Consider the following 12,131-nt stretch of genomic DNA (forward strand, 5'->3'; position numbering starts at 1 on the left):
TTTCCAAATTGTATTTTCTTCCTTCTTATCACATGCCTTAGGTATGTAATTGGAAAGCACGTATGGCTAGCAGTCGTGAGGCCTGGAGTTCGCGTCTCGGCAAGAGCCCATTACTTATGTTTCTTACTTCGAAAAAACTAATGACTCCACACGTCTTGCTAAAGACATTAGATATTTATTTGAAAGCCACAAGGCTGCGTGTGTTCTTTGAAACAGTATGATATTAAGAACTTATAACATGTTTGAATATCAAGATATGTATCTTCCTAATTTAAATTCCCTCCCTTTAGGTAAATGTTTTTAACAGCATCGTTAGAAGGCTTATATATGTATTACTACACTTCTCATTAAGTGATTTTATTAATTTGTTGACTGGACCGTAATGAATTTGCTTTAATATACAAGATTTATTTAAAAATAAAAATTGTTTACAAAGGGAGATATTTTAATACCAGAGTTTTTTAAGGTAATTACGAAATTCCAATTGCAGCTTTATAACCAGAATTATAAACTTTATTCATTACAAAGCATATTTTCTTCTGAGATTTTTTCCTAAACAATTCCTGAGAGAATAGAACAAATATCAGTCTGTTTTTATATTTTAATCACCGGTTAAGTTAATTAATAATTACCTTTCAATTAAAATATGTTTGCTCGATTAAAAAATAAAATCTTCTTAGAACAGGGTTGAAAATAATTATGCTCATAACCTGGAAAATTAAGAAAATAATTCAAATACCAAATTAATTTAGTGTGATAAATAATTAATTAATTACTTCATTTCTGATTGCTAATTAAGTAAAAATATTTCATTTTCTTTAATTAGGCAACATAGCATCTTCTATTTACCTGAAATTTTTGCTTGAAAATTATTCAGTGAAATGAATTCTCATTAAAAACTGAAACAAAGATACATATCTGGTGCTTTCATTCAGAAAAATCTTGAATTCATTTGGGAAATAAAAAATGCGATAGTTTAGCAAATTTTAACTCGCCAGTTATCTTATCATTGCTTTCGCTAATTGACTAAGTTTTTGAAGACTTAAATTTAATGAACCTGTAAAGATGCAATTTTTTAGATTGCTGTTATTTTTATTTGGGTAGCAAAATTCAAATGTAACATTTATAGAGTAATTTTGATTCAAAATCATGTTAAAATATTGATTACATTAGGCTCATTTACTCTTTAGTTGGGAGGACGTGAACTGTCATATTTGAGTGGGAGGTCGTTAAAATCGTTAAACAATGGTGTCTGACATAGGTTGAGATCCCAATGAAAGTGTTGTATTCAGGGGAGTTTTCGTAGTTTTCCTGCGTGAATACGTGCTAATTGCTTTAAAATCTTCCCTGAAATTTAATCTTCCCTGATGCAGGTAACTCTCGCATAGACCAAGTAACTCGTTTTCTTATTTGGGCCTATGCAAGGTGAATTTGAGCAAAACTTTAGGGAGTTATAGAAGGCAGCTAGAAAAAGTTAGAAGAAGCTGATATGTTAAAGGGTAGTTTTTCACAGTCACATTAAACCCTCTGAGCGTTATGACCGGCTTTATCCGGTCATCAGAAGTTTTGCTACTTGGCATATATTAGCTTATAATTTAAAATATTTTGCTTTTTTACTTTCTTTAATAATGTAAATATCATCTTAATGAACATAAGTTTATGAAAATGCAGACTGAAATAAGTAACTATACAAACTCAATTAATAAATGCTGTTTAAATACCGGTTTTCATGACGGATCTAAACTCCTGCGCCGCTCAGAGAAAGAATTAACACAAGAATGAAAAGAGATACTTCAGAAAATATTTTTTAACAGAACATGCTCTTAGAAATTGCTTAAAAGACCATCTGCCAGCTGTAATGCAGGCTTCACACCTGCGGGATAAGAACTGATGCATATTTGCGAAAACACCAGGCATTTCCCGAATATTGCCGGCAACAACGGCAATCCTGGCAACTAGATCCATATTGGTTTCAATGGCCTTACATGGAAAATCCAAACACGAGAGATTCGGTGATCTTGGTGGCCAAACTGTGGGACTACCTCGACCAGTCCATCGCCCTGGAAATTTCGTAGCTTGTATAACCAGCAGTCTTCTCGGCAATCCACGGTTTGAAATGCCATTGGGTACTTTGATATTTTGCTACTATTGTTATTATTTTGGCATGCAGCGGGAAATTTCTATCCCTGCTCTTTCCGGATTCCTGAGTGAATCCCGAAATGGGCCTGCCATCTGAGAAAGTCCGTAAATCGTATTCTCCAGATGAGGTATAAGCTGAGGTGGGAAAAACTTTGAAGCCCATTGCTTCCTGCGAGAAAATGCCAAGACTGGATGGAGCTTAATAAGGGGCTGTGGTCAGGTCCCGTTTAGCTGGTCACGTGGCCTAAAGCAGCGAATCTTATTTCACTAAGGGGCGAAGCTTGCGAACTACTGCACTAACTGAAAATATATATGCACATAATTCAAAATAATTACATGAAATATTCAGAAATTGCTATGTATACTATTTACATGGTGAAGAAATGTTTTTTTAAGTTAATGGCAGTTACTTTTTAGGCTGCTGGGGGTCGGAGATTGCCTGGATGAGCAGTGGCATGTTAAGTCCAGTACGTCAAAAAACACAATAAAGGAATAAACAGTCTTAAGATTACTTGGTAGTCAATTGCGGTGCATTAATTAACGAAAAAAAGAGTTAATTAAATCCGAACCACCATAGGAGGCTATCTGTACATCTCAATTGTCTGGCCTGATTTGTTTGTAACAGGTTGGCGGCGAATCGGCGTAGATCGCTCAAGATTTCGTAGGAAAGCACTTGGATAAAGTTCGCTGGGTTGTTTATCAAAGGTCTTGTGAAGAAATTTTCATTAATCCTAATTGATGAAATCTTGAATTTGATCAAGTTTCAGGTCGAAATGAAGACTTTTATTTCGGACGCGAGGGCTGACCCTTTTTATACCATTTATTTACGATGACACCTAGGGACTAACCGTTTGGGTTCCGACCATAAATTCTGTGACAATTATTGCTCGTAACTTGTTCATATTCACCCTGCATATTCGACTACTGTGGAATGTACGAGTATTACTCAGTTTAAAGTTCAGTCATTTTTGCGCGGATAAAAGACAAAGAATTATTTCGCCAGAATAATTTGTCATCATCATATCTTAAACACCGCTACCTTGTTTTATAATATTTATTTCATTCATTTATTTATTTAGATTTCATGTAGTTTTATTTCCTAACATTTACTTATGAAAATTAGAAGATCTCATAAAATAAACATTATTTTGCAGTTAATTATTCTAAAAAGATGTGTTTGTGTTGCATATTTGAAAGCTTTTATTTAGCGTAAAATAATTAAATGTTTCATTCTTCGAAGCACCTTCATTATATGCTGCCAGAGAAATTCATAAATAATGAAACTTTAAGCGATTTTATAATGAAAATGGTTTTGTTCATATGTTTCGTTGAATAATTTTATACGTAATTATGTTTCATTCATTCTTTTTAATGGGAAGAAAAATTTACTCTTTTTACTTCCTTGTTTTTGTACATTATCTACTTTACTAACGTCATAATAGAGTTTCTTATTTACTTTAACTACGCATATTTCAAAACGTAGTAGACTTTAAAAAGGCCTTCTGTGGAAATATTTAAGAAACGCAAGAATTTATATAGATAAAATATATTAAATTTCTGGATTTAAAGCAGTTGAATAACAAAATCCTGTAGACATTCCATTAAATAAAGTGGCTTTTACAATAGACTCATTGAGGGAATTTTTAAAACTATTTTTATGTCGCTGCTTTATTGGTTCAGTCTATTATTAACAACATATATTTCTTTTATTAGCAATACAATAAATAAGTGAAGTTAATTCTAAACGCCGAGTTTCTTTCCATTATTCTTTTATATGAAATCTAATATTTAACGAAAATTCTTATTGGCAAGTTTCCTATTTCTTAGATTTTACTGATTTTATTTCGTATGTTATTCTTAGGTTACTTGATAAATTGCAATAAAAGGAAATTATTGCATATTGTTACGTGCGTACGTACGGATTTGTAATGGATTGAAAGCACGCAGAAAGGATGATAGTTTGATACAATGTATTTTCCTAAAAGAAACATTTTAGAATTATGGAACTTTTCACAAAAGTATTCGTGTAGTTATTTTCAGTGTGGCACAGCGCAATCAATAGCTGCACTTCAAAACCACTAAAACCTTAAACACAACGCAATGCAAAGCGCATCTCAAAAGGCGAAGTTCGCGCAAAGGTGCCCCAATACTGCGAACTCTTCTCTAAACTAAGCAACTGAGGACAGATGTTCTCTCTGGTCTTACATAGTTTTGCCACCACCACCGAGAAATTTACAGTACCTAAATTACTCGAAGGCATATACGGTTAAAGTTACATATAAAGGCCGGATACGGTTACAATTACATGTAAGGAACAGTTACAGTTTTTCAATTACAGTTCCAATTACAGTTATACAAGGACCGAAATGTCCCTGTATAGCTAAGTGGCTATTCATCGTACTCCGTTACCAGCTAAGTGCCTATCCTTCGTACCCTGTTACTACATGTACTACATGAGGGGAATAAACAACCTGCTCATTTTGTGTTGCATCTGATGCGTTCTCGTCGTGAAGGCCAGTTGCCGGGTTCACCGAAGCTGTCATTCCACCGTTCCTCGATCCATCATCTGTGATCAACTTTCTAAGCTACAAGATAAGTTCTTTATGTCAAAAGTCGTGCAAAATATTTATATAAAGGAAACTCAGGGAAAAGCTTTCCAAATACACTATTCACAAAGAATATTTTTATTCATACAAAGGTTATATATAGTTAGTGCAAGTTAAATTTTGTTCATACAAATAGTAAATTGTTTTTACGAAGTGATAAACATACATATTAAGATAAAAAATTTCGCTTATGGCTTTCCTGTAATGTTTAATCTGTGGACATTTTCGCATGATGTTCCACAAATAGTCAGCGGTCATACATATATCCCATTTACCTCGGTACCATGCCTCGATAACCTTCAAATCTTGATGTAATCGCTCAGGCCTAGTGGACACCTGAAGAGTTTGTCGACTAACATCTGATGTTCCTTCCGTCGGAGATGATGCACCGAATTAGCCTGGGATGATGTCTACGTTGAACTCGAGGAGCCCCGTCGCTGATTCTGATATTCTCACTAACAAGTATTGGGAAAAGGCCGAGCACGTAGCAGATGTTTTAGTATAGGGATAAGTAAAATTCTTTGATTTTACTCCCCAGGCTTCTAACCATTAGATGGGATCAATTTGCATCCAGTACCGACCCCTTCTGCATTCACCGAGAAATTGTTTAATTGAGTAAAAATGTTAATTAATTGAAAGAGATGCTTATTTTTCTTAATGTTACTATGTTTAGCAATTTAGAAAGGAGTTCTATTTTTTTTTATTTCTCCCTGGAGAATGGCATAGCTTTATTTTTGTACGATATTATAATGAATAAAATTAGCGTTACTTGATTACTTTGGTATTTAAATTATGATTCCATATCTAACACACACTTTCTTAACCAGGGTTGTTGCTCATATAGTTTGGATATTAGATTTTGAAACTAAACAGCTGAATATTTAACACCTTCGTGGTGTAATGGTCAGCACGCTCGACGTCTATTCGAGATGTCCCAGGTTCGAACCCCGGCGAGGGCCTTACTCACTTTCATGTCTCCTGCTTCGAAATAACATAATGTCTACAATATAATCGGCTTCAAAGTAATAGACTGTGGTAGCAATTCCTTAGTATAGCAAGTCTAAAACAAAATGATACAAAATAAATGAGAAAAAATACATGTTACATGTTCTGGTTTCCATTATTCATCCTTATATTTCCATTAAATCAGTTCTTAAATTTAAAAAAAAATTGGAAGACCTATTTTCTATACTACGAGAATACAAGATAAATTCTTAGATCTTGGTGAGCAGATATGCGTTCTCTGAGAACATGGGCAGCTTAAATAGGTTACAAATGAAATTTCTTTTAAAACGTTTCCAGGTAAGCAGAACTTCCAATTCTTCTAACTCTTATCAGTATGTCTTGATGAAAGTTTTTTTCCGAAAGTTCAGGCATAAGTCATAAAACATTTTTTTAAGATAAAGTAAGTATTATCAAAATATATACATAGTCAATAACCAACTACAGATTTGCTTTTGTTAGTAATACAACTCCTTCTGAGGGACCACCTCGGCGTGGTGGAGGGGCGGCAAGGACCTTCGAAGGGAGGACGGCTAACGGACTCGCCTCTGAGCTGTGGTGGGCTTCCCAATATGGGAGGCGGGCTTGAGCAGTCTTGGTGGTAGACGACTATCTCTCACCAAAAAGTGCCTGGCAGTGGGCACTCTAGTCGGGAAGGCGATGCTCATAATGAGGTCGTCTTATGGGATCAGGTTACGGGGAGACATAAATCTTTTCGGCGATACCTTATTAATAGGTGAGGGCCGTGTATCCATTTAATGTTGTTAGTAATACAATAATTGTAGCAATCAGTAATACCATGAGGTATTACTGATTGCTACAATTAGTAATACCATGAGGTATTTTCTCCCTCTTTCCAGCATGACTTCGTAGTGTAATGGTAGCACATCGGCGCCTATTCGAGAGGTACATGTTCCAGTCCCGTCTAAGACATTATTAATTTTCACCCTTCCTGCTTCAAAATAGCCTAATGACTGTACAATACAATTTATTCAAATCTATAGTTGGTTATCATTATCGAGATTGGCTAACTTCTACGCATGAAAGAATTTGTATGTGACAAAAAGGTGGATCAACTAGTGTTTGACACATTAACCTGTTTCGCCATGCAAAGTGAAGGCACCACAGGGTTAAGGTGAAGCAAGGAAAACAAAAAAAAAAAAAAAAAAAAGCGTGTTGAAGAAATATTGCTAAAAAGTTCTCTATTTACAGATGCCATAATATACAATATTTGGACAAATGGTGCATACGAAGGTAGATGAATTTCGCAAAGCAATTAGAGGGATTCTTTTATTTTTGTTGATTGAACAGAGTCCAGAAAAGCGACGTCATTTCTATAGTAAAAAATTATTCAAGAATCAGGAAGTATATTTTGAGACGTAGTAAAAAAGAGAGTCTTCGAAATAATATCTCTCATCTCGATTTTATTGGGAAACACTAAGTATAGTTAAGCATTTTCGAAGATTGAGATGTTAATATATAAAATTCCCGAGTACGCTCAAAAAATTCAGTTAAATAGAGGGCAAAAGTACCTATGCACATTTAGAGGTTAAGTTTCTTTTAATACTACATTAAATATTAACAAATGAAAACGTTAAGAACTTCACACAGATTTTTGCTACTCTTGTACATATTCAATGTACTCTCTTCTTTCTTGATTCCATGCATGGAAAGTAAATGCTAATTTAAAAATCAAAACTCAACAAACGTTGCATTTTGTTGCTTTCCAATACGCTGGAAAGCTGATCGTCCCAAGGGATAAAAAGTATCGAATGAATATTAACATCCCTCCAAAGAGAATGGCAATGCTCAAAACTAAGAATTTTTCTTTTGATTCAAACATAACTTTTATTCGTCGTTTAGCGAAGAACGATTAAGAAACTAAAAATCCATAAAAATAATGGTAGGAAGAGAAAAGAGCGAGGAAAGGGAGATCTCCGTCATCAGTGAAAGGAACTAAATTTTTGCTATAAATTACAATTTTAATAGACTCCGTTTTCTTTTCCGTTTAATACTAGCACGTGTATTAAAGAAAACCTTTACTGGAGTCTGATAGAAATGTAAACGCTTTTCCAGTTTCATTACACTTTTGTTCATGAAAGGGGAGGACTTGTAATTGAAAAAGTGTCTTTTCAGATCTTGTTCCAATAATGAAGTTTAAGAGACTTTAAACATAATTATATGAAGTAAATTTAACAAGTAATAGCCCTGCGAGAAATAAAATCCTACATGTAAAAAAATAAGTTACGCTGTTATAATTCCATTCTCTAAAACTAAGGAAAAGAAAAATTAATAATCATATTTTTGGTTATATACGACTAAAAATAAATTATGAAGCTGCTAACAGTGATGGGTAAAATCATGGAGTAATGATAAATATTAATCAAAATTAACAAAGCGAAATTTAAGGAACTGAATGCAATCACTTTATGTCATTTTGATACTATTACTTTTGTTTCTCGAAATGTTCCGAACTTATCGTTTCTTAAATCGTCAGACTGCAAACAGTGACAGATAAAATCACTCTCTTGAATTCCTCCTTCATGAAAATTAAATGGTAGGAATATAGCCGAAAAAACATCGAATGCTTTTTAAAAAGCCATCACTAAGAATTGAAAAAAAAAATATTGAAAGGTTTCAGATTTTAACGGTCCCACAAAAGGTTTTTGTTAAGGTTTTTTATGCTCTTGCTGAGCTCGCAGTCTACCAGTTCACTCCTGCTAACTCTTTTTTTTTTGTCCTTTTAGCATTATTGCTAAGCATGATTTTTTTTGCAATTATGCCCCATACAGTTTAACAACAATACTACAAAAATTTTTAGAAGTTGCATAACAGCATACATTTAAAATTCCTAATGCAGTTATAAGTGTTGGCATATATTTAAATATTGTTTTCAGTCTTTTCTCAGTTCATCATATCAATACATTATTCCACATATCTGAAAATCAGATTCAGTTTTCATAGTAAAGATCTGCTTCTCTTTTTATTATTAGTTTTTTTATGCATTAACGTCATTTATTAAATATTAGTTTCTTCGCCAGATAAAATTCAATTCAGCAGCAAAATCACAAAATATTTAATAACAGCACATTTTTATAATTCCCAATAGAGGGCTGAAGGTTGCCATACATAGAGTGTAAGACGTTGCCATATATTTATTCGGTATATATTATTTCTTTGAAAACTAGTCGGTTGTATGGCCAACCGCTTAAAATAGCTATCATAAGAAAGAAAAAGTATATAATGACTTTAATGAGCAGCTAGTGTAATTTCAAAAAAAAATATTGAATATTTCTAATTAGGCATAACATGATTTTAATACATAGTTATTTAAATCAATCACATTAAAAAGCAGAAAATGTATATTAAGACCTGCATCTACAGCTTTCAAATTGCTTAGTAACCTTCCAGATTAAATTTAAAAGAATCTTAGGTTTTACTGAATGGCTACGCGCTGGCGCATGGAAAATAAAAATATTTTATTTCCGGAAATACATTGATTTCGTAGAGCTCAGTTTGTTAAATAAATTGAAAGATAAATAGCTTACGTTTTTCGAATGTCAACCAGTCTCGCGCACTGGATGCAAAAATGTTTTAATTCAAATAGTATTGCCACTGCTCGCATTCAGATCGTTGAGTTTGTTACACCAAAAGTGCATTAAAACTTTACAAAATACCCAGGTGCACATGTTCGTGCGGAGGGCTACATTATCCAAAACTTGATGGCTCTAGGTACCGTCGGATTTTCACAATACGAGGAGTATACATACATACATGCTGATTCTTGCATATTTAAGTTTTAAAAATAAGGCGGGGCAATAATGTTTGGTGCCAATTTGAAAAGTGATACTCCGTTTGTAGTAATCCAATGCAAAATCTTATTTCGAGAATAAAAGAGCCTTTTCGGCTAAAAAATATATATATTGGAAATACATCGACTAGATTGGAAAAATTGGTTTTCGATCTGTCCAGTAGCGCTAACACCGAAACTCTGCGATGATTCACAGCTTAGCAAGTGTATATATATACGAACAATCCACAAACAAGCTCTTTAACATAAGATAAGAAATAGTTGATTTTTAAAAAATCACTGTAGATTGTTATAATGCCATTTGCAAATATCTATGGGTCAAATGTTTAGGCAATATAGCTCAATCGAAGGGCACCTAATATTCATTCTCATAGAAGTTAAAGCCAGGCCACATCATGCTCCCCTCATGGACAATTTCCTTTTCGAAGAAGGAATCCTTCGACGAAAAATTTTACTAAACATTTTCGACGAAGGAATCCTTCAAATGGATTGGCCAGAATGTTCCTCAAATATAAAACCAATAGAACATGTTCGGGACATTTAGGAAGAAGGGTTGCTAGTCGCTTAGCATCTTCAGAAACAATTCAGCAGCTTGAAAGATCTCTTCTACAGAAGTGTGAAGAGAATACCCTAGTCCAGAATATTCTAATTACATTGATAACCTCACTGATTCCATGCCTCGTAGGCGTACTACTACATTGCTTTTGGTCAGGGAAAGAATAACCATACCCCTTATTGAAACTCATTTATATCCGACATATATTTTTTGTGCACAAATTGTGCATTCTTTGCTTACCGACAAATATCGTCAATATAATTAAGTTATTATTTTTTTTTTTTTTGTTGATTTTTTTTCCTTTTCTCATACCTTACAACACCTATACATCACACATCAGTCACTAAAACATTTCCTTACACATAGTTTATGTCCAAAATCATAATGTCCCCTAATTGTTCTGAGCAGTGTATTTGTCAGTTAACATGAAAATCTCCTGAAAATGTAAATTTTTATAAAAATTCTTAAATCAGACAAAATAGATTTCCAAATAATAATTTAGTAAGACATGTTTCATCACGTACCTTATTAAACGAACTTTTCTAAGTTTCAATTAAAACGAAATCCTTTACAGATATGTTTTCAAGTTTCAAATTCTTGCGTAATTTTACTGAAAATAATGTTAAAATTCACTTAATATTTGGTTAGGTTTGAAGAAAATGATCGAACCGAAGAGAAAAATTCTTTATTCAATTTTTTATTAATACAGGGAGGAAGATGCATTAAATTTCAACTATCTCATTAATCTGCTAGAACGGAAGCTTATTCTTCAATTAATTTTGTTTTATAATTGAAAATTTTCTAATAAAGTATAAAAAAAGTTTCAAATTGCAATGGATTTTAATTTAAAAATTTTATTTTGTGTAAATTCCATTACTCATTTATTCATTTTTTGTTCATTTATTCATTTTAAGTCGCAGAAATGAAAAAAAATGGAGTCTAGACTGTCGCAGATTAGTATAAAAGTTATAACATATATTCGATAGATCGTTAAGCTTCAAAAACTGCATGTCTAAATTTATAATTAATTTTTTGACACCAAAATTATCAGAATTTCTTTCCTTCGAAAACGTGAGATACATTTTAACTAATTTATTATTCTGCTGTTGAAGTATGGCGAAAATTTCGAGCAATGTCCTTTCAAGTTCTTTAAACATTTATCTTGTTTAGAAACTCCTTTATAAGCTAAAAATGAATTTTTTTAGTTTGAAGAAACAATTAGAAATTCCGTTTATCAATTTTCTATTATCAAAATTCTGATTACTTTAAATTCAAATAACGTTTTATTTATTTTCATAAAATCCAGCTTAGCTATATCCAATAGAAAGGCCTAGGAAGGTAAATATTAATGCAGGGACATAAATTTTAAATTTAAAATGAATTAAAAATATGAATATTTCTTTACCAGTTTGTTTATTTTCGAGTAAATCATATAATATGAGACTTCGTTTCAATAAACAGAATATTCTAATAATCTCGATTAGTTTTTGGACTTCTTCGGGTAATAAATATGCTTAAATAGAGAAATACACTTTATGATATTATATTTTTTGGTAATTTCTAAATATAATATCAATTAAAAGAAAACTTAATTTTCAATGCTATAAAGGCTTTCAATACTATAAAATAAAATTTTTATGATAAACTGGATAAAAATGAGTTAAAAAGATAGTCACATCAGTTTTTAAATATAAACAAAAGATACACAATAAAATAGTATTGCGAATTTTGAAGCATGACTATAAGGAGTTATCGCACTCCTACATGTCTGATGGTTTGATATTTGTTGTTAACTTTTCCATGAATTTCATGGAAGCCTCAAGGAGGTTGAACTTATATTGCCAGAGGACGTTGGCTTCTATTTTTACCCCAGTTTTGAAGGACAGCACCCAGGGGTGTACGAGGGTCTCTTATCCCTCTTTCCTACCACAAATCCACACGAGAGGACTCTCGGGTTGCCATATATTTAAAGTGTCCCCACGCCAAAAAGACATTATACATTTACAAAAATCCATGC

The 12,131-nt window shown here is 32.8% G+C and overlaps 1 non-coding gene across 1 annotated transcript; it reads left to right on the plus strand.

Annotated features, from left to right (window-relative positions):
* Window positions 1-5,631: 5,631 nt before the first annotated feature.
* On the plus strand, window positions 5,632-5,704 carry TRNAR-UCU (transfer RNA arginine (anticodon UCU)). Its single transcript has one exon. It is a non-coding gene; the product is annotated as a tRNA-Arg (tRNA).
* Window positions 5,705-12,131: the final 6,427 nt, after the last annotated feature.

This window comes from Stegodyphus dumicola, chromosome 3 (assembly GCF_044657685.1).
Source record: "Stegodyphus dumicola isolate Sdum_Otavi_A_Nest chromosome 3, ASM4465768v1".
Classification (NCBI taxonomy): Eukaryota; Metazoa; Arthropoda; class Arachnida; order Araneae; family Eresidae; genus Stegodyphus; species Stegodyphus dumicola.